This window comes from Mastigoproctus giganteus, chromosome 13 (genome assembly GCF_048544385.1).
Source record: "Mastigoproctus giganteus isolate SK-2022 chromosome 13, ASM4854438v1, whole genome shotgun sequence".
NCBI classification, from domain to species: Eukaryota; Metazoa; Arthropoda; class Arachnida; order Uropygi; family Thelyphonidae; genus Mastigoproctus; species Mastigoproctus giganteus.
The window spans coordinates 163,274,065-163,298,110 of record NC_143587.1 but is presented as its reverse complement, the minus strand read 5'-3'; the positions used below and the strand labels follow the sequence as shown (position 1 = coordinate 163,298,110).

Below are 24,046 nucleotides of genomic sequence, written 5' to 3'. Positions count from 1 at the left end.
GTACAATGTGTACAGACAGGACAGGCAAGATAGTAAAGGGGAGGGATTATGCTGTTAGTTAAGAAACAAAAAATCTAAGGTGGAATGTGCAACATTGCAATGTTTGGTGTGACATATTACCCCAGGAGCTCATATCTGGTGAGTATGGGCTTGGCAAACCCAGGATCCTGAGCTGGATATCATCATTCTTCTCTTTCTTGGTGATTCCCTTCTACTTCTCTCTCTCTCAGGTAACAGGAATTTTATGGCTGGTGCAGCATAAGCCTCAGGTTTCCTTGCACCACATGGCTAAAAAAAATAATAAATAAATAATAAATAAGCACTGGGAAAGCTGTTGTTGTTGTTATTTGGTTTTTAGGAGTTAGCAACTAAGACCATATTGCTCCGGGATATGTGGTGGTCATTCCCTGACCTTTCCGCATCCTCCGTATTTGGTGGTGACGGGCTAGAACCCCGGTCTAATCAAGAAGCGTGTGCTATGCACTGCTGCTCCTTCCCACCTGGCTACGGAGGCGCCTCACTGGGAAAGCAAATATGAGAGTAGGAGTGTGTTATAAGCCTAATGATTCTGATGAGTATAACGAATAACTGTACAGAGAAATAGAGTGGGTCAGTAAACCAGAATATCTTATAATGGGGGATTTAACTTATCAGATATTGATTGGAACCTGTGGACTGGTCACTTGCATACAAGGAAGACTTTTCTGGATTTATTAGATGAGTGCTTTCTAAGCAGCATGTTCAAGAGGCAACCAGAGGAAGTAATACTCTTGATCTGATTATCAGCAGTGATTATTCATGCTTTATGAATCTGCAGATAAAGGAACCACTTGGTTGGCAGTGATCACAGTTTACTGATGTGGGCTTTAGTTAAAGCTGTAACTACCATGAAGGGTAAGGGGAAGGGAAAGTAACTAGAGGGTGAGAGGATGCTATAGTCGCAGAAGAGAACAGTCTGTGAATTTTTGGCTGCTGTAAAGGGATAAGTATTTTTTAATTTTTACCGTATTCTTTGTTAATTAACATACTATTTGTGTTTTACAGAGATATTAAATAGGTTTAGAAGTGTTCGTTGGCTTCTTATTTTGAATTTAACTAGCGATTTTTGGAAGTTATGACTCCTGGTGTTGGAACCAATATTGTTGAACTAGCTGTCATATGTAATTGAAAAGAAATTGCGTAATGTATATATATCTCGAACTGAAAGCGTAAGGTATAAAGTAAAACTAGATAGCGTAATGCGAAGCACTCAATTGTGGAATCTGTTAGCTTATCATAGTATTATATTAATCAAAAATATTATTAATCTTATTAAATTCTTTTTTTTCCCGCTTATTATTAAATTCCATTGTCGATTAAATTGTATTTAAATGGAAATCATGACCCAGACTAGAGCTGTAAAACAAAGATCACAGACTAGCGAGTGCTGTGGCTCGGGGGAGAAATGAAGGGGGCAATTCCCCAATGCATCACAGTCTCAAAAAATGTGCAAATGTGAAGTTTGCCAACCTTTCTAAAACAGGACATGATAGCCAAGGAGGATGCTTTTGTATGTGCTAAGCCTAGAGTGTCAAGAAATTAGACTCCAACTCAGCGTTCTGATGGGCATTTATGAGAGCTTGAGGTGTAGGGTAAATGCCCTTGAAGAAATTAATATGAGGGTGCCCCATCAAGCTCTCAGCTGCCCAGCTCAATGGCAGAGCTGACTGCTGTGCATCAGGCAACACAGAGCCAATCTCCAAGGAAGAATGCGTGATCCCAAAGGAACTAGTTATTGTTGGTGACTCTTGTCAGGGAGACAGGTAATATATTGTGTAAAAAAGTATAGATGGAATAGGACCAAGGTATTTCTGCCAGGGGCAAAAGTTGATGACGTTGTAGAGCAGATATCATCTTTTAAGGGCACAAAAGGTGATACTGTTGTACACGTTGGAACTAATGACATTAAGAGTAACAGATCTGCAGATTTACTCAACAAGTACAGAGCAATATTGGAAAAAAGACGCGAGTTAGGGTTGAATGTGAAAGTGTCTACAATTCTGCACAGACACAATAGGAGGGAGTATATGATGAGAGCCTTGTAGATCAATTCGGCACTGGAGAGATTGTGCAAGGTTCAAGGGGTAGAATTTTTTTCAGCCTGGTCTGTGCTTATTGACAGGAGAGCCTGCTTCTACAGGGATAGGATACACTTAAACAGAAAGGATGCAAGAATATTTGCTGATGCTATCGAGACAGTGTGTGTGTGTGAGGTGGGTCGGAAAACTGCAAGCATGGGGGGATACACAGGCTAAAAGGTTAATAGTGGCCATAGTCAGAGGCAAAAGTGATTCTTCCACTGCTTCTATTACAATGAGCAGCAGCCTGGAAAACAAGGCAATGGAGATTTCCATGACTGCTGGGAATCATAGTGAAACAAATAAATACATGGGCTGTGCTAGGGTAACTAAGAGAAGAAACAGGTGCATGTATACTTGCATGTACACCAATGCTAGGAGTATAGTTAAGACATCTGATGAGCTTGAAGTGCTACTCAAGACATCAAAGGCAAATATTGTTGGGATATCAGGGACGTGGTGTCACACAGACATAAGCAGTGCAGAACTGGAATTTGGGAAGTACAATGTGTACAGATAGGATAGACAGGACAGAAAGGGAGGAGGGGTTATGCTGTTAGTTAAGAAACACAAACTAAGGAAGTGCATCCAATTATGTTGGTGGACAATGCAATGTTGAGTCTGTTTGGTGTGACATAAGCACAGGGAAAGGTAAAATGAGAGTGGGTGTGTGTTATAGGCCTAATGAATCTGATAAGTATAATAAGCAATTGTGCAGAGAAATAGAGTGGGCCAGTAAATCAGAATGTCTTATAATTGGGATTTTAACTTTCCAGATATTGACTGGCACTTGTGAGGTGGTCACTTGCACACTAGCAAGGCTTTTGTGGATTTATTGGATGACTGTTTTCTACAGCAACATGTTCGAGAGGAAACCAGAGGGAGTAATACTCTTGATCTGATTATCAACAGTGATTATTCATGCATTAAGAATTTGTAGATAAAGGAACCACTGGGTGACAGTGATCAAAATGAACTGATGTGGGAATTACTTAAAGATGTAACTACCATCAAGGCTAAAGGGAAGGGCTTTTGCTTTCGTAAAGGTGAATACAAAGTCTCATACAGTTTTAAATTCTGTACAGTGGGATAAACTGATGATGTCACTAACGTTAAATTCCAAATGGGAAGCCTTCAGGGACTTAATTTTGGAAGCTACTATGCTTTTCATTCCAACTAAGAAATACTGTTCAAGCTTTAGGCCTAAATGGATGTCAGATGAACTAGTGAGGTTCGTGGCAATGAAGAAAAATGTATGGGATGCATGTACAGTATCAGGTGACACAGAAGGCTACGGCAGATACAAACTAGTCTGTAATTAAGTCACAAAGGAGGTTAGGCAGGCGAAGGCAGATTATGAGAAATCCTTGGCAAAGGATGCAAATAAAAACATCGAACAGTTTTTGAGGGGAGTTCCAGAAGTTCATCAAACTCTAACAGGGAGCTAAGTGATTTTATAATAACTGAGAGAAAAGTGGAAGAGAAATTGTTGAAGTTAAACATAAGGAAGGTAGATGGGGTGCACAGGATATATCCAGTTATATTAAAGGAGGCAGCAAAGGAAGTAAGCCAAACATTAGCCATAATTATGAGCACTTCCTTGGACTCAGGGGATGCCCTCAGGGACTAGAGGTTTGCAAATGTATCACCAATTCACAAAAGGGGGTTCAATAGGTGACAAGTAACTATAGACCTGTTAGTTTAACTTGTGTTTCGGGGAAAATAAAGGAATCACTGGTTAAAGAGGCATTGCCGGATTATCTAGACAAAACTGCAGTAATAGTTAAGACACAGCATGGGTTTTTTAAAGGGAGGTCTTGTTTGACCAATCATGTGGTCACAAAGGAACTGAATGCCAAAAATAATTTTGATATCATATACTTGGATTTCAGGAAAGCTTTTGAAACAGTTGCACATGGAAGACTGCTGTACAAATTGGAGAGGTATGGCATTAAGGGTAAGTTGCTACAATGGATAACAGAATGGTTGAGTGGGAAACGACAGAGAGTGGTAATCAATGGACACTGCTCTTTGTGGACAAATGTTATTAGCGGAGTTCCCCAGAGTCCAGTGCTGGGCCCATTATTGTTTTGTGTTTTCATCAATGATATTGATGAGGGTATACATGGATTAAATTCCAAGTTGGTAGGGTTGTTAACGACAGTATGCTACTCGAACTGGATCTAGATAAGTTGGGCAAATGCGCTGAGAGGTGGCAACTGAAGTTTAACATTGACAAATGCAAAGTACTACATTTGGGTAGCAATAACCAAAAAGAAATGTACAAACTGTGTAGTACTACACTCAGGGAAGTGGAAAGAAAAAAAAACCTGGGGGTAATTGTCCAGTCAAATATGAAGTTCGCTGAGCAGTGCAGACAGGCTACCAGTGCAGATCATGGAATCTTGTCAATGATATATAGGAATTTTGCTAACAGGGACAGGGAGATGATTATCCTGTTGTACAAGGCAATGGTTAGGCTACTCCTAGAGTACTGTGTACAGGTCTGGAGGCCTCATTTTAGGAAGGATCTAGAGTTGCTAGAATGAGTACGAAGAAGAGCAACAAGATTGATGAGGGAAACAAATGGGTGCTCTTACCAAGAAAATGCTTAAATTTTACAAATTGCAGTGCCTGGAGTGTAGGCACCTGTGGGGTGATCTGACTGAGGTGTATAAAGTCTTGAATGGGTTGAGCAAGCTGAATGCTGATGGGATTCTTCCTCTTGCTCTGATTAAGAACCTGAGGGGGCACAGATTCAAATTGAGGAAAGACAGTTGTAGAATAGATGTGCGGAAATTTGTCTTTAACCAGTGGGTGGTTGATTGGTGGAACAGACTTCCATCTTACATTGTGAAAGTTGACAGCCTAAATAAATTTAAGGCTAAGCTGTACAGGCATTTAGAACGAATGGAGGAGTGAAATGGGAGGGATATTTTTTTGGCTGATGTTCCATAAGCTTGCTTTCTTGCATCGTATGCCTGTACTAACGCTAATGCATCTTTTAAAGGAACTAATTTAACATTGTGTTTGTTTGTTTGTTATTTGATTTTTAGGAGCATTAGCAACTAATGCCATATTGCTCCGGGATATGCGGTGGTCATTTCGTGACCTTTCCGCATCCTTCGTATTTGGTGGTGACAGGCTCGAACCCCGGTCTAATCAAGAAGCGTGTGCTACGCACTGCTGCTCCTTCCCACCTGGCTACGGAGGCGCCTATTTAACATTGTGATTGTTACCGTATAGCATAAGGTATACCTCGAACTTGATAGCGCAAGGTATAAGGTTAAAACTAGGTAGCATAATACTTATCACTGCATTTGGGAAGCTATTAGCTTAGTGGTGTACTGTCAATTAATCAATTAAATTTATTAATCTTATTAATTTTCACTGATAATTAAATTGTATTTAAACAGAAATCATGACCCAGATTAGAGCAGCAAAGCAACAGGTACAAAGTAGCAGGAATGCTATGGCTCTGGGGAGAACAGAAGGGGACAATTGTCCAACGCATCACAGCCTAAAAAAATATACAACTTGTAAAATATGATTAAAGAGGCCTGTGCACCCTTGATTCATTATTAATATCAAATTTGGAACGAATCTAATAGAGATATGTGTTTTTCCTATTATTAAACCTGTCATAATTTATTCTGTCTCTGTTTCGCTCTGTGTCAACAGTAATTCGATATTAATAACTTGTAAAATGTTTGCAATCTTTCTGGAATAGCACACGATCTAGCCAGCCAAGGAGGATGTCTTTCTGTGTGCTAGGTGCAGTGTATAAAAAAATTAGGTGCCAACTAAGAGTTCTGATGGGTGTCTGAGAGTGAATAGGATAGATGCCCTTGAAGGAATTAAAATAGGAGGCCCATCAAACTCTCAGCTGCCCAACTCAACACCAGAGCTCACTCTTGTGCATCACACAAACCAGTGGCAATCTTCAAGGCAGAATGTGCTGATCCCATAGAAGTTAGTTACTGTTGTTGACTCCATTGTCGGGGAAAAGGGAAATATATTGTGCAAAAAGGATAAGTTGAATAGGACCAGAGTATGTCTGACAGGGACAAAAGTTGATGATACTGTAGAGCAGACATCATCTTTTAACACGTTCCCACTGGGACGTTTATTTAACATGAAGCCTAAGAGCCAGACTCACGACTTTTATTTCCCAAATGACGACTAGATCTACATTCATAAAGGAGATCGTTTGACTGTGTTTTTTTTCATAATTTGGTTCATTTAAGTGACAAATAACACTGGTGTGTGCAAGAAAAACGGGTTGTCGTTTGTTTTTCATGAAAATTTGATAGTGACCCACCAGTGGTTTACCCCGCCCTGTGGCACTAAGTACTGTCAATGAACAGGGATAAGTTCCAGTGAGTTGCCAATGCGCACACTCAAATTACTTCCTGGTACCGCCACGAGCATTGTTTTCCAATTTGTTCGTACTCTGTGAGACTGACAATAGTTACTGCCTCCATACTGACTTCAATTCAAATATGTGCATATGTGAAGAACATTTCAATTATCACTACAATCTATAGAATGAGGTAAACTCTTTAGATATTTTGAATTTTCGTTCTTATCATATTTATAGATACCTATTTCAAAAAATTTTTGAAATGAACCCCTCCTCTTTTTACAGAAAACGAGCTAAAGATGAATGTTTGATGAATAGAAGTGATAGTGATGATTATGAAAGAAAAAGGTGCCCTAAAAACATTATGAAAATCTTCCAGGGACATCGAGAAGAGTTGGATTGCGGACAAAAGAGAAGCCACAATATTTATTTAGTGATGAATCTGACAACGAGTCAGAATTAGATGATTTAGACATAAATTCCAATTACAGTGATGAAAATAATGACCCAAATTCTCAAGTAATTTCCAATGCATCTAAGTCTGAAAATGTTATTTGGCAAGAGTTAAGAAAAACTAAAATTTCAATTAATGAATATAATAAAGATGGCTGAAATTCTTGTTGATGTTGATTTGAACACATATACAAACTGTTTCTAACCGACGATATCCTTCAGATGATGGTAGTAGTAGTGGCATGTGATGCAAGAAAGCAAATGTATGAGCTTATGCAGCATCAGCCAAAAAAAAAAAAAAAAAAATCACACCATTCCCTCCAAATGTCTGTCCAGTTCCTCCTTAAATTTATTCAACCTATCAACTTCCACAACGACAGATGGAAGTTTGTTCCAGCAATTAAACACCCGCTGGCTAAAGGCAAATTTCCGCACATCTATACTACATCTGTCTTTTCTTAATTTGAATTTATGCCCCCTTAGGTTCGTAATCTGAACAAGTGGAAGGATCCCATCAGAATTCAGCGTGCTCAATCCATTCAAGGCCTTATATACCTCAATCAGATCACCGCGCAGGTGCCTAGTCTCCAGCCACTGCAATTTGCAGAACTTAAGCCTCTCTTGGTAAGAGGATCCCTTCATTCCCCTCACCAATCTTGTTGCCCTTCTCTGTACCCGCTCAAGTAAATCTACATCCTTCCTAAAATAAGGTCTCCAGACATGTACGCAGTACTCAAGGTGTGGCCTGACCATTGCCTTATACAGAGGGATAATTACCTCTTTTTCCCTGCTAGCAAAATTCCTATATATCATTGACAAAACCCCATGACCTGCCCTGGCAGCTTGTCTGCATTGCTCAGAGAACTTCATATCTGACTGCACAATTACTCCCAGGTCTTTTTCATTTTCTACCACCTTAAGTGTAGTACCACATAGTTGGTACGTTTCTCTGGGGTTATTTCTACCCATATGCAGTACTTTGCATTTGTCAAGGTTAAACTTCAGTTGCCACTTCTTAGCCCATCTGCCCAAATTATCTAGATCCTGTTGCAGTAGCACACTGCCATTACTGTCATTAACAACCCTGCCAACCTTTGTATCATCTGCAAACTTCGACATTAAGCCTGATATACCTTCATCAATATCATTGATAAATATACAAAACAACAGTGGACCTAACACTGAACCCTGTGGGACTCCACTAATAACATTAGTCCAAGAAGAGCAGCACCCATTGATTACCACCCTCTGTCTTCTCGCACTTAACCATCCTTTTATCCATTGTAGCAACTTACCCTTAATACCATTCTGCTCCAATTTGTACAATAGTCTTCCATGCGCAACTGTGTCAAAAGCTTTCCTGAAATCCAAATATATGATATCAAAATTGTTTTTTTGCATCCAGTTCCTTTATAACCACATCATAATATCCTATCAAATTTGTCAGACAAGACTTTCCCTTAACAAACCCATGCTGTGTCTGAATTATTGCTGCAGTCTTGTCTAGATGATCCTGCAATGCATCTTTAACCAGCGACTCCATTATTTTACCCGGAACATAAGTTAAACTAACTGGTCTGTAATTACTCGTGTCACCCTTCGATCCCCCTCTGTGAATTGGGGATACATTTGCACATCTCCAGTCCATATGAACCTCCCCTGAGTCTAAGGATGCTCTCATAATTATGGCTAAGGGTTTGCTTAGTTGCCTTGCCGCCTCCTTTAATATAACTGGATACATCCCATCCACCCCAGGTGCTTTTCTTACGTTTAACTTCAACAATTTCTCTTCCACTTTGCTCTCAGTTATTACAAGATCATTAAGCACCCTGGTACAATTTGATAACCTTCTGCCATTTTCAAACCTTAATAATTCCTCACGTGTGAATGTAGATGCAAAATACTCATTCAGTTTGTTTGCTATCTGAGCAGGATCATCAACAGTCGAACCATCGATGTCAAGTTGACCAATCACATTCATCCCCTTCCTTTCAGAGTTTATATAAGTAAAGAAATCCTTGCTGTTTTTCTTAGCATCTTTTGCCAAGGATTTCTCGTAATCTGCCTTCGCCTGCCGAACCTCCTTTGTGACCTGATTACAGATTAACTTATATCTGCCATAGGCTTCTGAGTCGCTTGATAATTTATATGCATCCCATGCATTTTTCTTCTCTATTACGAGTCTCATTAGTTCATTTGACAACCATTTAGGCCTTGAACAATATTTCTTAATAGGTATGAAACTTTTAGTAGCTTCCACGATTAATTCCTTGAATGCTTCCCACTTAGAATTTACTGTTGGTAACATCGTCAGTTGATCCCACTGTACAGAATTTAAAAACTGTCGGAGACCACTGTACTCGCCTTTACGGAAGCAAAAACCCTTTCCTTTACCCCTGATGGTAATTAAATCTTTAAGTAAATCCCACGTCAGTACACTGTGATCACTGCCACCTAGTGGTTCTTTTATCTGCAAATTCCTAATACATGAATGATCACTGCTGATAACCAGATCAAGAGTATTACTTTCTCTGGTTGCCTCTCGAACATGCTGCTGCAGAAAACAATCATCCAATAAATCCACAAAAGTCTGACTAGTGTGTGAGTGCCTAACCCACAAGTTCCAGTCAATATCTGGGAAGTTAAAATCCCCCATTATAAGACATTCTGATTTACTAGCCCACTCTATTTCTCTGTACAATTGTTCATTGTACTCATTCGAGTCATTAGGCCTATAACACACTCCTACTCTAATTTTTGCTTTCGCAGTGCTTATGTCACACCAAACTGACTCAACAGTGCCCTGTTCATCTATATCAACTGGATGCACTTCTTTTGATTTTATATTTTTCTTTATTAACAGCATAACACCTTCTCCCTTCCTATCCTGTCTATCCTTTCTGTACAAATTGTACTCTCCAAATTCCAGTTCGGCATTCCTTATATCTGGGTGACACCATGTCTCTGATATCCCAACAATATCCGCCTTTGATGTCTTGACCAACACTTCAAATTCATCAAATTTATTTACTATACTTCTAGCATTGGTATACATGCAAGTATGGTGACTGAAACCAACAGATATGCACAGTACTGTTTGTCATCAGCAGCTAGTAATATACGAACACTCAAAAAGAAGAAAGGTGATTGCAGACCAACCACTGAACCAGAATTGGAAAAATTTCTTGGAATATTATTGATAATGGGAATTGTTCATGTCCCAGATATAAAATTACATTGGTTAAAAAGACATTTATACATGAATGTCTTTTTAACCATTAGGAAATCTATGAGTAGAGATCGCTGTCTAGATCTGCTGAAATATCATTTCTCTGACAATGAAACTACCAATGGACAAGACCGTCTCAACAAAATCAGAATTTTATTAGATAAAGCCAATAGGAATTTTCAAAGTGTGTTAAAGCCAGGAAAAAACTTGGTCATCAATGAACGTTTGATCCCTTAGCATGGAAGACTATTCTTTTGCTAGTATATCCCTAACAAATCTCGTAAATATGGAATCAAATTTTATAAATTATGTTTGCCTGACGGATATACTCATGAAATCTCTATTTATACTGGAAAGGATGATTCAGTGGAAGGTAAAGGACATTCCCATGCCATCTCAATGAAACTGATGACTAATCTGCTCAATGAAGGATGTGTTCTTTATTCGGATAATTTTTACACCAATTTCCCTCTAGCGCAAGAGTTATTAGAAAAGAAACCCTTTCTCTGTGGGACTCTAGGAAGCAATCAAAAAGGAATACCAATGGGAAATTACAGGGAAAAAAATGAAATTGGGAAACATAATCGCTCTTGAGAATAATAAAGGAGTGAAAATCATGAGATGGATCGATAAAAGACGAAAGGAAGAAAAAAAATCAAGAAACCCGATATTATCAGCTACAATCAAGCAAAGAAGGGAGTGGATATATCTGACCAAATGGCATCATAGCATATGTAAAATGGTATAAAAAAGCTGCAATGGAGATCATTTTTGGTACCATGCTAGTCAATGCACGGATGGTACAGAGAAAATTTCGGACTAATAAACATCTACCCATCCTTCAATTCTGAGAAAGTATAATATACAGTTTATTGAATAGTGAGACTACTACAAAAGTGACAAAGGCACCTGGCAGAATTCATACTTTTTGTAAAATGGAAAGTTAGGAAATGTTGCAGGGAGTGCTACAAGAAAATTTCTGAAAAAGAAGGAAAGAAAGAAAGAAGCAGACCGGAAGGCAAAAAAAGTTAAAACATTTTGTCAGGATTGTGAAAATCAACCCGCTTTGTGTCTAGAATGCTTCAACATAATTCACTGTAAACAAAAATAATTATTTTTGAAATAAAAACTGTCAACTGTTGGTTCCTTTCTCTATTCCAACTACTATGTTTTTATAGATCCCACAAAAACCTCAATAAATAAAAAATATTGATCCTGAACTGAAATTTGTAGAAGGAGGCCTGGTGAATGTGATAAAATGCACAAACACCGGGCATTTAATGGCAAAACTGAATACAAGACTCATAGCACAACGAGACACCTGTGGGTCGCAACATCTGATGATAATTAGCTGCAGCGACCCACCGGTGGGTTGCCTCAGCTTTAACGTGTTAAGGGCACAAAAAGTGATATTGTTGTGTACATTGGCAGTTACTTAACAAGTACAGGTCAATGTTTAAAAAAGTTGCAAGTTAGGGTAAAATTTGAAAGTGTCTGAAATTCTGGAAGCATAGAGGTCTGGAGGCATCATTTTAGGATGTAGAGCTGTTGGAATGAGTACAGAGAAGAGCAATAAGATTTGTTAGGGGAACAATGGGTTGCTCTTACCAAGAAAGCTTACATTCTGCAAATTGTAGCACCTGTGACGTGATCTGATTGGGGGTACAAGGCCTTGAATGGATTGAGCAGGCTCAATGCTGATGGGATTCTTCCTCTTGTCCAGATTACGCACCTGAGGGGGGTATAAATTCAAAATGAGGAAAAACAGCTGTAGAATAGATGAGTGGAAATTTGCCTTTAACCCAGCCAGAAAGTGGTTGATTACTAGAACAACTTCCATCTGTCACTGTGGAAGTTGATAGATTAAATAAATTCAAGGAAGAACTGAACAAACTTTTTGGAAGGAATGAATGGCTAAAATGGGAAGTGTTTTTTTTTTTTTTTTTTGGTTAATGTATAAGCTTGCTTTCTTGCATTATACGCCATTACTAAGCACAGAAATATGCGAATAATCAACTGCTGGAATAAACTTCTACCCAATACTGGAGACTGGATAATTTGAAGGAGTTTAAGCAACATTTTGAACAATAATTTGATTTTTTTTATTTTTTAGCTAGTGCTATGTAAGCACTGCTTCCTTTCACTGTATTGCCAATACTAAAATGATCTACTTGTAAAAGAATAAGAGAAGTTTACCTCAATATGATACGTAGAACATTTCCATATGATACTCTCCAGAAATTAAAACAAATAAAACATTAACGCAAAATGATTATAGTAAAAAAATAAATTGAAAATAATTTTAAAAAATCAATTGAACACAATTAAAAAATACTTAAAACAAGTTTAATGTAAATTTAAAAAAATTATTTTGCTTCTCTTCTCTAATTCTTTTACAAATATTGAAATCAACGTAGAACATATTGAGCATCATAGCTCTGGATTATACTATCAAATGTTGATCTACATATACGAGGTGCTACCCAAATGTTCCCGAAATTTGAATGTTGCACGGGAAATATGTCTAGTACGGACTTGTGGCGCTAGGTAACACTGCATGTAACCTTTGTGAATCAGTGGGGCATGTGGCGTCGGGCTGGATAGAGTCATTGAATATTTATGTGCAATTCTTCAACGAAGTGTTTCACATAGTTTGCAATTGTTGCAATGGCTGATGTGAGAGAGCAATGTGCTTGCATCAAGTTTTGTTTCCTTCTTAACGATATAGCAGCAGAAACCCATAAATTGAAACAAGCTTTTGGTGACAATGCTTTAGGCTAGACACAGACCTACTACTGGTTTAACTGTTTTAAAAACGGTCAGATGTTAGGTGATGACAATGATCGCTCTGGACGTCTATCATCGAGCAACACACCGGAAGAGAGAGAAGTAGAAGGGAATCATCAAGAAAGAGAAGAACGATGATAACCAGCTCAGGACCTGGGTGTGCCAAGCCCATACAAAAGTTCAGACGGTGATCCATGAAGACTGCAGGCGAACCATCCACGACATTTGTGGCATTGTAGGACTACTGTACAGCACATGTCAGCGGATTATGTCAGGCAAGTTGAACATGAGAAGGATTGCAGTCAAGTTCATTCCACGGTTACTGAGTGAAGACCAAAGCAGCATAGCATGGAAGTTAACAGAGATCTTCAAGAATGGGCCAGGAGTGATCAAAACTTTCTTTCTACAGTTGTCACTGGTGACAAGAGACCCAGAAACCAAGCAACAATCATCCCAGTGGAAGTGCCCATCTTCCCCCTCAACCGAAGAAAGCCTGAGAAGTGAGGAGCAATGTGAGTCCATACTGATCTGTTTTTTTTTGGCATTGACAGGATTATATAAGGAATTCGTCCCTCCTGGCCAGATCATCAATGCAAAGTTCTACTGCAATGTCCCGAGGCAGTTAAGGGAAGCCGTCAGGAGGAAAAGTCCAGAGAAATGGCACATAAAGAACTGTCTTTCGTCATGAAAACGTGCCAGCCCACACATCTCTTGCTGTAGCACAGTTTTTGGTATCCAGCAACATAACAATCATCCCTCACCCCTTTTTTTGCCAAACTTAGCCCCCCTGAAACTTCCACCTCCCAAGAATGAAAATCAAGCTGAAGGGTCGAAGATTTGACAGCATAGAGGATATCGAAACTGAATCACAGGCAGTACTAAACACCATGACAAAGGAGGTCTTTCAGGATGCATTAAAATCATGGGAGAAGTGCTGAGATCGGTGTTTATGCTCTTCAAGGGCGATGGTGGTGAATAAGACCCAGGGCGAGTCTAATATATTTTATAAATACATTTCAGGAACTTTTGGGTAGCATCTCATATATAACCACAGATGCCAAAAATGCAGATCTACATACGTGCTTATGAAAGGCATATATGTAGATCAGCGATGCTGCAGAACACTTAACATCTAGTAACCATTAACTAATCACACCACCAGTTTCTGAGACATCACATGTGTACTCAAGTTTAATGGAATAAATTTTATCCCATCTATAAACTTATAAATCAGCTAGCAATAATTCAAAATTATTCACCTTTTTTGACGGCACCTTTATTTTCAATATATTACGAATAACTGTGAAAAATCCATACTAATAAAATACTATATACAGTGCTGTAGACAATTTTTGTCACCTTACTTTGAGGTTTGAAATATTATCTCCCTTAATCATTTTGAGTGAAAAATGGCCACACAGCCTGGTACTTCCATGATGTGACACAAGAGAATGTAACATCAGCATTAACAGAGGCATATGATGCAAGAAAGCAAGCTTATGCAGCATCAGCCAAAAAAGAAAAAAAAAACCTGCTCCCATTTCACACGTCCGATCATTCCAAATACCTGTCCAGCTCAGCCTTAAATTTATTTAGGTTATCAACTTCTACAATAAAAGATGGAAGCCTGTTCCAACAATCAGCTACCCGCAGGCTATAGGCAAACTTCCGCACAACTTTCCTACATCTGTCTTTCTTCAATTTGAATTTATGCCCTCTCAGGTGATTATTCTGAGCAAGAGGAAGAATCCCATCATCACTGAGCATGCTCAAACCATTCAGGGCTTTATACACCTCAATCAGATCACCTCCCAGGTGCCTAGTCTCCAGATACTGTAATTTGCAAAACTTAAGCCTTCCTTCAAAAGAGCAACCCTTCATTCCATTCACAAATCTTGTTGCCCTTCTCAGTACTCGTTCCAACAGCTCAACATCCTTCTTAAAATGAGGCCTCCAGACCGGTATAGAGTATTCAGAGTGTGGCCTGATCATTGCTTTATACAAGGGAATAATCACCTCCTTATCCCTGCTAGAAAAATTCCCGTATACCATCGACAAGACACCATGAGGTACTGCTCAGAAAACATCATATCTGCCTGAAAATTTACTCCCAGGTCCTTTTCATTCTCTATCACTGTCAATGTAGTACCACAGAGTTGATATGTTACTCTGGGGTTACTGCTTCTCATATGTAGTAATTTACATTTGCCAATGTTAAACTTCATTTGTCACCTTGATCTGGTTATCAGCAATGATTATTCGTGTATTAAGAATTTGCAGATAAAGGAACCACTAGGTGGCAGTGATCACAGTGTACTGATGTGAGATTTACTTAAAGATTTAATTACCATCAGGGATAGTAGTAGTGGCACGTGATGCAAGAAAGCAAGTGTATGAGCTTATGCAGCATCAGCCAAAAAAAAAAAAAAAAAATCACACCATTCCCTCCAAATGCCTGTCCAGTTCCTCCTTAAATTTATTCAACCTATCAACTTCCACGACAGTTGGAAGTTTGTTCCAGCAATTAACCACCTGCTGGCTAAAGGCAAATTTCCGCACATCTATTCTACATCTGTCCTTTCTTAATTTGAATTTATGCCCCCTAGGTTCGTAATCTGAACAAGTGGAAGGATCCCATCAGAATTCAGCGTGCTGAACCCATTCAAGGCCTTATACACCTCAATCAGATCACCACGCAGGTGCCTAGTCCCAAGCCACTGAAATTTGCAGAACTTAAGCCTCTCTTGATAAGAGGATCCCTTCATTCCCCTCACCAATTTTGTTGCCCTTCTCTGTACACACTCAAGTAAATCTACATCCTTCCTAAAATGAGGCCTCCAGACCTGTACGCAGTGTTGAAGGCGTGGCCTGACCATTACCTTATACATAGGGATAATCACCTCCTTTTCCCTGCTAGCAAAATTCCTATATATCATTGAAAAAAACCCCATGACCTGCCCTGGCAGCCTGTCTGCATTGCTCAGAAAACTTCATATCTGCCTGCAGAATTACTCCCAGGTCTTTTTCATTTTCTACCACCTTAAGTGTAGTACCACACAGTTGGTACGTTTCTCTGGGGTTACTTGTACCCATATGCAGTATTTTGCATTTGTCAAGGTTAAATTTCAGTTGCCACTTCTTAGACCATCTGCCCAAATTATCTAGATCCTGTTGCAGTAGCACACTGCCATTACTGTCATTAACAACCCTGCTAACCTTTGTATCATCGGGAAACTTCAACATTAAGCCTGATATACCTTTATCAATATCATTGATAAATATACAAAACAACAGTGGACCTAACACCGAACCCTGTGGGACCCCACTAATAACATTAGTCCAAGAAGAGCAGCACCCATTGATTACCACCCTCTGTCTTCTCCCACTTAACCATCCTTTTATCCATTGTAGCAACTTACCCTTAATACCATTCTGCTCAAATTTGTACAATAGTTTTCCATGCGCAACAGTGTCCAAAGCTTTCCTGAAATCCAAATATATGATATCAAAATTATTTTTTGCATCCAGTTCCTTTGTAACCACATCATAATATCCTATCAAATTTGTCAGACAAGACTTTCCCTTAACAAACCCATGCTGTGTCTGAATTATTGCTGCAGTCTTGTCTAGATGATCCTGCAATGCATCTTTAACCAGTGACTCCATTATTTTACCCTGAACAGAAGTTAAACTAACTGGTCTGTAATTACTCGTGTCACCCTTCGATCCCCCTTTGTGAATTGGGGATACATTTGCACATCTCCAGTCCGTGGGAACCTCCCCTGAGTCGAAAGACGCTCTCATAATTAATCGTGGATACTACTAAAAGTTTCATACCTATTAAGAAATATTGTTCAAGGTTTAGGCCTAAATGGTTATCTAATGAACTAATGAGACTCGTAATAGAGAAGAAAAATCATGGGATTCATATAAATTATCAAGCAACTCAGAAGCCTATGGTAGATATAAGCTAGTCTGTAATCAGGTCACAAAGGAGGTTAGGCAGGCGAAGGCAGATTACGAGAAATCCTTGGCAAAAGATGCTAAGAAAAACCGCAAGGATTTCTTTACTTATATAAACTCTAAAAGGAAGGGGGTGAATCTGATTGGTACACTTGACAACGATGGTTCGACTGTTGATGATCCTGCTCAGATAGCAAACAAACTGAATGAGTATTATGCATCTACATTCACACATGAGGAATTATTAAGGTTTGAAAATGGCAGAAGGTTATCAAATTGTAGCAGGATACTTTATGATTTTGTAATAACTGAGAGCAAAGTGGAGAAGAAATTGTTGAAGTTAAACAAAGGAAAAGTGTCTGGGGTGGATGGGATCTATCCAGTTATATTAAAGGAGGCGGCAAAGCAACTAAGCAAACCCTTAGCCATAATTATGAGAGCATCCTTGGATTCAGAAGAGGTCCCCAAGGACTGGAGATGTGCAAATGTATCTCCAATTCACAAAGGGGGATCGAAGGGTGACACGAGTAATTACAGACCAGTTAGTTTAACTTCTGTTCAGGGTAAAATAATGGAGCCACTGGTTAAAGATGCATTGCAGGATCATCTAGACAAGACTGCAGCAACAATTCAGACACAGCATGGGTTTGTTAAGGGAAAGTCTTGTCTGAAAAATCTGATAGGATATTATGATGTGGTTACAAAGGAACTGGATGCAAAAAATAATTTTGATATCATATATTTGGATTTCAGGAAAGCTTTTGACACTGTTGCACATGGAAGACTATTGTACAAATTGAAGCAGAATGGTATTAAGGGTAAGTTGCTAAAATGGATAAAAGGATGGTTAAGTGGGAGAAGACAGAGGGTGGTAATCAATGGATGCTGCTCTTCGTGGACTAATGTTATTAGTGGAGTCCCATAGGGTTCTGTGTTAGGTCCACTGTTGTTTTGTATATTTATTGATGATATTGTTGAAGGTATATCAGGCTTAATGTCGAAGTTTGCAGATGATACAAAGGTTAGCAGGGTTGTTAATGACAGTAATGGCAGTGTGCTACTGCAACAGGATCTAGATAATTTGGGCAGATGGACTAAGAAGTGGCAACTGAAGTTTAACCTTGACAAATGCAAAGTACTGCATATGTGTAGAAGTAACCCCAGAGGAACGTACCAATTGTATGGTACTACATTTAGGTTGGTAGAAAATGAAAAAGACCTGGGAGTAATTGTGCAGTCAGATATGAAGTTTTCTGAGCAATGCAGACAGGCTGCCAGGGCAGGTCATGGGGTTTTGTCAATGATATATAGGAATTTTGCTAGCAGGGAGAAGGAGGTGATTGTCCCTCTGTATAAGGCAATGGTCAAGCCATGCCTTGAGTACTGCGTACAGGTCTGGAGGCCTCATTTTATGAAGGATGTAGATTTACTTGAGCGTGTACAGAGAAGGGCAACAAGATTGGTGAGGGGAATGAAGGGATCCTCTTACCAAGAGAGGCTTAAGTCCTGCAAATTGCAGTGGCTGGAGACTAGGCACCTGCACGGTGATCCAATTGATGTATATAAGGGCTTGAATGGGTTGAGCACACTGAATTCTGAGGATCCTTCCACTTTTTCAGATTACGAATCTAAGGGGACATAAATTCAAATTAAGAAAAGACAGATGTAGAATAGATGTCCGGAAATTTGACTTTAGCCAACGGGTGGTTAATTGCTAGAACAAACTTCCATCTGTCGTTGTGGAAGTTGATAGGTTGAATAAATTTAAGGAGGAACTGGACAGGCATTTGGAGGGAATGGTGTGATTTTTTATTTATTTTTTTTATTTTATTTTTTTTTTTTGGCTGATGCTGCATAAGCTCATACAGTTGCTTTCTTGCATCACATGCCGCTACTACTACTACTACCATCACCTCTCAGCCCATCTGCGCAACTTTTCTGGATCCTGTTGCAGCAGCATACTATCATTAGGGTCCTTAAGAAACCTGCCACCCTTTGCATTGCCTGCAAACTTGGACATTAAGCCTGATATACCATCATCAATATTATTTATAAATACAGAAAAGAACAATGGACCCAACACTGAACCCTGAAGGACTCCACTAATAACATTAGTCCAAGAACAGCAGTGTCCATTGATTACCACTCTCTGTCTTCTCCCACTCAACCATCCCTTTATCCATAGAAGCGATTTGCATCCAATGCACACTGCTCCAATTTGTACAGCAGTCTTCCATGGGCAACAGTATCAAAAGCTTTTCTAAGATCGAAATATATGATATCAAAGTTATTCCCTGCATCCAAGTTCCTTTGTGACCACATCATAGTATCCAATCAAACTGGTGAGACAAGACTTCCCCTTAACAAAACCATGCTATGTCGAAGTTATAACTGAAGTCTTGTCTAGATGATCCTGCAGTGCTTCTTTCACCAGTACCTTCATTACTTTCCCTGGAACAGAATTTAATTACTTGTGTCGCCCTTTGATCCTCCTTTGTGAACTGGAGTCACATTTGCACATCTCCAGTCCATGGGTACCTTAATTACTTGTGTCGCCCTTCGATCCTCCTTTGTGAACTGGAGTCACATTTGCACATCTCCAGTCCATGGGTACCTCCCTTGAGTCCAAGGAAGCTCTCATAATTATGGCTAAGGATTTGCTTACTTCCTTTGCTACCTCAATTAATATAACTGGATAGATCCCATCCACCCCGGGTGCCTTTTTTATATTTATCTTCAACAATTTCTCCTCCACTTTTCTCTGTTATTACAAAATCATCTAGATCACTGCCACAGTTTAATTCACCTCTGGCTTTCCCCTCCCTGAATAACTTAATAAATGCAAAATACTCATTTAGTTTGTTATCCGCCTAAGCAGGATCATCAACAGTTGAACCATCAATATCCAGTGGACCAATCTGATTCATCCCTTTCCCTCTAGAGTTTACGTAGGTAAAGAACTCTTTGCTGTTTTTCTTTGCATCCTTTGCCAAAGATTTCTCATAATCTGCCTTTGCCTGCCTAATCTCATTTGTGACTTGGTTACAGACCAGCTTATATCTATCATAGGCTTCCATAAATTAATAAAATTAATTAATTTAACTGGATAGATCCCATCCACCCCGGGTGCATTTCTTGAAGATAAACACAAGAAAGGCACCCGGGGTGGATGGGATCTATCCAGTTATATTAAAGGAGGCAGCAGAGGAAGTAAGCAAACCCTTAGCCATAATTATGAGAGCTTCCTTGGACTCAGGGGCGGTACCCACAGACTGGAGATGTGCAAATGTGACCCCAATTCACAAAGGAGGATCAAAGGCTGACACAAGCAATTATAGACCTGTGAGTTTAACTACTATTCCAGGAAAATTAATGGAGGCACTAGTTAAAGAAGCACTGCAGGATCATTTAGACAAGACTTCAGTTATAGCTCGGACACAGCATGGTTTTGTTAAGGGCAGGTCTTGCCTGACCAATTTGATTGGATACTATGATGCAGTCACAAAGGAACTGGATGCAGGGAATAACTTTGATATTATATACTTGGATCTTAGAAAGGCTTTTGATACTGTTGCACATGGAAGACTGCTGCACAAATTGGAGCAGTGTAACATTGGAGGCAAATTGCTGCTGTGGATAAAGGGGTGGCTGACGGGGAGAAGACAGAGAGTGGTAATCAATGGACACTGCTCGTCGTGGACTAATGTTATTAGTGGAGTCCCTCAGGGCTCGGTGTTGGGTCCATTACTGTTTTCCGTATTCATAAATGATATTGATGATGGTATATCAAGCTTAATGTCAAAGTTTGCAGACGATACAAAGGTAGGCAGGGTTGTCAAGGACACTACTGACACTATGCTACTGCAACAGGATCTGGAAAGGTTAAGCAGATGGGCTGAGCAGTGGCAAATGAAGTTTAACATTGACAAATGTAAAGTACTACATATGAGAAACAGCAACCCCAGAGCAACGTATCAACTCTGTCGTACTACACTGACAGTGGTAGAGAATGAAAGGGACCTGGGGGTGGTTGTGCAGGCAGATATGAAGTTTTCGTAGCAGTGCAGACGGGCTGCAAGAGTAGCTCATGGTGTATTGTCAATGATATATAGGAATTTTTCTAGCAGGGATAAGGAGGCGATTATTCCCTTGTATGAGGCAATGGTCAGGCCACACCTAGAGTACTGTATACAGGTCTGGAGGCCTCATTTCAAGAAGGATGTAGAGCTGCTGGAACAAGTACAGAGAAGGGCAACAAGATTAGTGAATGGAACAAAGGGGTGCTCTTACGAAGAAAGGCTTAAGTTTTGCAAATTACAGTGTCTGGAGACTAGGCACCAGCGAGGTGATCTGATAGAGGTGTATAAAGCCTTGAATGGTTTGAGCATGCTCAATGCTGATGGGATTCTTCCTCTTGCTCAGGATAATCACCTGAGAGGGCATAAATTCAAATTGAGGAAAGACAGATATAGGATAAACGTGCGGAAATTTTGCCTTTAGCCAGCGGGTTGTTGGTTGGTGGAACAGACTTCCATCCCTTGTCGTGGAAGTTGATAGCCTAAATAAGTTTAAGGCTCAGCTGAACAGGTATTTTGAACGAACAGAGGGGTGAAGTGGAAGTGGTTTCTTTTTTTTTTTTTTTTCTATTTGTTTTTTTTTTTTTTTTTTTGGCTGATGCTGCATAAGCTTGCTTTCTTGCATCAAATGCCTCTACTAATGCTAATGCTAATATGCATCTCATGCATTTTTATTCTCTGCCACATGTCTCATTAGTTCACCTGACATTCATTTAGGCCTAAACTGTGAACAATATTTCTTAGTTGGTATGCAAAGCATAGTAGCTTCCAAAATTAATTCTTTGAATGCCTCCCATTTTGAATTTGCTGTGATCACTGCCACCTAGTGGTTCCTTTATCTGCAGATTCTTAATGCATGAAGAATCACTACTGATAATCAGATCAAGGGTATTACTCCCTCTAGTTGCCTCCCAAACATGCTGATGTAGAAAACAATCATCCAATAAATCCACAAAAGGCTTGTGGATTTATTGGATGATTTGCTGGCCCACTCTATTTCCCTGTACAGTTTTTTATTATACTCATCAGATTCATTAGGCCTATAAAAGTAAAGTAATTAGGCCTATAACACACTCCTACTCTCAATTTTGATCTCCCAGTCCTTATGTCACACCAAACTGACTTGATACCGCACTGTCCAGCAATGTCGACTGGCTGCACTTCCTTGGATTTTATGTGTTTCTTAACTAATAGCATAACCCCTCCTCCCTCCCTATCCTGTCTATCCTTTCTGTACACATTGTACTCCCCAAATTCCAGTTCTGCATTCCTTATATCTGCGTGGCACCACATCTCTGTTTCCCAACAATATCAGCCTTTGATGTTTTGACCAACATCTCTAATTCATCAAAGTTATTTACCAAACTCCTAGCATTCGTGTATATGCTAGTATACATGCACCTGTTCCTATTCTTAGCTACCCTAACACAACCCATGTGTTTACTTGTGCCACAATGTCTCCCAGCAGTCTCCGAAATACCCTGCATCTTGTTTTCCAGGATGCTGCTCATTCCAATAGAAGCAATGCAAGAATCACTTTCACCTCTGCCAGGGGCTACTGTTAATTTATTAATCCTTGTATCCCCCCCCCCAAGCTAGCAGTTTTCAGACCCATCTAACACTGCCTGAATAGCATCAGCAAATATTCTTGCACCCTTTCTATTTACAAGTATCCCATCCCTGTAGAAGCAGTTTCTCCTGTTAACAAACACTGACCAGGCTGAAAAAAATTCTATCCCTTGAACCTTGCACAATCTTTCTGGGGCCGAATTGATCGACAAGGCTCTCTTCATATACTCCCTACTATTGTGTCTGGGCAGAATTGCAGACACTTTCAAATTCAACCCTAATTCATGGCTTTTTTTTCAATAGTGACCTGCACTTGTTAAGTAATTCCGCCGGTCTCCTATTCTGAATATCATTAGTGCCAACATGTACAACAATATCACCTTTTGTGCCTTTAAAAGATATCTTCTCTACAACGTCATCAACCTTTGCCCCTGGCCGACATACCCTGGTCCTCTTCAACCTATCCTTCTTACACACTATGTTCCCCATTTCCCTGACAATAGAGTCACCAACAACTAGTTGCTGCAGGACCAGTGCATTCTACCTTGGAGGTTGCTGCTGTGTTGCATGATGATCAAGTGGTTTGATAGGTGGAGCAGAACCAGGGTATGTCTGCCGGGAGCAACTATTGATGATGTCACCAACCGACGGTCAGATTTTAAAGGGGGGTAGAGAAAATATTATTATTCATGTGGGGACAAACAATATTAAACGTACACGATCTGACGATTTGTTGGAAAAATACAGGACCATGCTGAGGAAATGTTGCGAGATAGGCCATAATGTCTATGTGTCTGCAATTCTGCCCAGACACGATAGGAGGGATTATATGTTAAGAGCCTTGTGGATTAACTCAAGACTTGAAGGAATCTGCAAGGCTTTAGGGGGTAAATTTCTATCAGCATGGCCCACACTTGTAGGTAGAAGGAATTTGTTTTGTAGAGACGGGATACACTTAAACAAAGGTGGTGCAAACATTTTTGCCAGTATTATTGAGGATACCTTAAAGGTTCAGGGAAACTGCTAGTCAGGGGGATGTGGGTAATACTGACACACATTTATCTGATAATATTGGTCAATGTAACTCTTGCACATACCTTAAGAGTCCTTATCTGTTACCCCAACTGGACGTATTATCTAGATGTTCTGGGGGCAAAGACGTTTCACGTGAGTGGGTAGCTAATATCAGGGAAGAGAGCCTAAAAAACTTCAAGGGTTGTGTTAGGGTTGTTAAATATACAAGGACAGTAAATCTTCATTGTTTATACAGTAATGTTAGAAGTGTCGTCAATAAAATGAGCGAATTCGAACTGCTGGTTAAAACAAGTAACGCGGATATAATAGGGCTTACAGAGACGTGGTGCCACCCGGAAATTGGGGATGATGAGTTTCAGTACGGCTTGTATAATGTATTTAGGAAGGATAGAGTAGATAGAAGGGGTGGTGGGGTAATGCTTCTTATCAGAAGCAGCCTGAGTGCGACGATAGC

The 24,046-nt window shown here is 39.7% G+C and overlaps 1 protein-coding gene across 1 annotated transcript in view; it reads right to left on the bottom strand.

Moving 5' to 3' along the window:
• The window catches only part of LOC150076569 (helicase ARIP4), a 566,013-nt gene that overhangs the window by 501,656 nt on the left and 40,311 nt on the right, over window positions 1–24,046 (bottom strand). The window lies entirely within an intron of this gene.